The sequence below is a fragment of the Lupinus angustifolius genome, chromosome LG16 (genome assembly GCF_001865875.1).
Source record: "Lupinus angustifolius cultivar Tanjil chromosome LG16, LupAngTanjil_v1.0, whole genome shotgun sequence".
Taxonomy (NCBI): Eukaryota; Viridiplantae; Streptophyta; class Magnoliopsida; order Fabales; family Fabaceae; genus Lupinus; species Lupinus angustifolius.
In genome coordinates this window covers 9,540,678-9,543,176 of record NC_032024.1, presented here as the reverse complement: position 1 = coordinate 9,543,176, position 2,499 = coordinate 9,540,678, and positions in this window count along the sequence as shown.

Genomic DNA, 2,499 nt, shown 5'->3' with positions numbered 1-2,499 from the left:
TGACAAACACTTCATCAAAAATCTTCATTTGTTGATGGATAAGCTTGATGGTGAATTTGCAGAATGGTTGTTAAAGGTTGTTTTTCGAATACCAAAGTTAAAGCGCATTGCTTCTCTGTTTCATAAGCAAAAGTGTGTACGAAAGCTTAATAGAAACAACCTGCAAAATGCTTTATACAACCTGCAAAATGTATGTAACACAACAAGCAACCTTTCTCCCCCTTTTGACAGTATCAAAAAGATAAGTGTATTCAATTCTAGTCAAAGATTAGGAGAGTTATAAGGGTTATTAACAAACTATAATTAATTAGTTAAACCTGGGTAGATAACTAAATAACTAGCTGGAAGAAGCTTGAACAAATGCACAATTTTTACTGCATTTAATCGATTAAGTAGTGTAGTTAATTGATTAAATGTACACCAGATAGAAGCAGAACAGTTTGAATGACATGAAAGGGTTATGCATGAGCAAATTAAGCATGGAATGATTACGCAATTGATAAATTTGAGTATTTTGCAGCAGTCACAATCATTCAACATTGTCACATATACCAATCATGATCAAGATCCATTACAAACAACGTAAAGTGCTATATGTAATATAATTAGAAATCAAGCATGAGCGTAATAATTCGAAAAGTTTAACATGTAAAACAGTAGTGCAGCAGTAGATTAGAGTTAGTTACAATCCAAAATGAAATGAAATAGCAATGTTAAGCAAAGACAAAATTCTCAAGAGGAAACAGGAACAACAATGTCCATTAGCTAGGAAAGGATAATCTAAGGTTCTAAGGCTTCCTATCTAAGGATAAGATGGAGGACTCTGGTTGTTAGGAGTCAACGAGCTACAACCACCCTTGATTAAGACACTCAACTTGTTGAGCTTTGCACACATTCTTCTGGTCTGAGAATCAGAAGTAGTTTGAATGAAGTTATGCAAGTATTGATAATGGTTGTCAATGTACTCATTCTGACGCTCCTCAAAATGCTCCAAATCCGTATGATGCGAATCCTTAAGCGACTGAAAATGAAGATCTATTCAATTATTCAAACGTTTTTCCATAGCATCCATATAAGCTTGTCCAAACACGGATTCCTATGATGCGTGTCCTGAATGCTCCCCCTGATTTGCAACAAAAGGCTCTTGATTAATGTCTTGATCGTTTCTTCACCGGAAGGGTCAGGGTTCACATTGTTGTAGTCTTCTTGATATTGCCAAGTGTTGCCATACTTGTAGATGCCCATTTTGTGAATTAAACTCTCACCAATCAAGTGATCTTTGTCTGAGCAGTCCATCACAATAGTATCCGAGATGTCAATATGTAGATAATCAATCACTCGGGACACAAAGATACTATAAGGAAGTAGTTTTGATTGAGAGGTAGAGACGCTATACATGACCATCAGAATTTCTTCAGGCCAATTTATCATTATGGTCTCTTTCACACCAAACATAAATCTCAAATCGTTCAAGGTAGGTTGTGCATGATTTGTGTTTCTCTGAATTAAAATGTAGGCAATCAAGTACAGGAGCTTATTTTCTACCGACAATGATCCAGCTTTAGTCAATTCGCCAACATTAAATAAGATATGTAATAATTGCACATTTAAATAATAGACAATGAATTTATTTCAAAATAATAATTTTAATATTAATTATTTAAATATATTTTAAAACGTTCTCAAATAATATTTTTAATTATTTTATAACTTAAATAGTAGGAATTCAATCTTATTAAAACATTCTCAATTAATATCATCTAATCATTTTTTTTAATTTTAAAATTTACATGGAATAAGTAGGAATTACGCATTTAAATGGTAGATGTTAAAACTTTCTTGATTAATATCATTTAATCAATTTTAAAACTTAAATAGTAGGAATTCATTATTGTTATTAATAGAATGAGCTATGATATTACAATTAATAAATAATTTTTTTGGTATTCTATTTCACTTAAAAAATAATAGTTTAATAATAATTATTTAAATAGATCTTAAAGTTTTTGCAATTAATATTAATTAATTATTTTTAAAACTTAAATAGTAGGATTTCAATCTTATTAAAACATTCTCAATTAATATCATCTATCTTTTTTAAAATGCTAAATATAACGCATTTAATTAGTTGATCTTAAAACATTCTCAAATAATATCTTTTTAAAACTTAAGTAATAGGAATTTATTGTTATTATTAATAGAATGAGATATGATATCACAATTAATACTCATTTCAAAAGAATTATTTGTAATACTGATAATTATTTAAATAGATCTTAAAATATTCTCGATTAATATTATTTAATTATTTTTATAACTTAAATAGTAGGAATTCAATCCTATTACTAATAAATGAGCTATAATGTTACAATTTATAAAGAAATATGTTGATATTATGTCTGACTTAAAAATAAAAGTAGTGAATAGAGTTAAAAATAATAATATTATATCCATTATATGATTATTTTTTATTATTATTGCAACTATGTATATTAATAC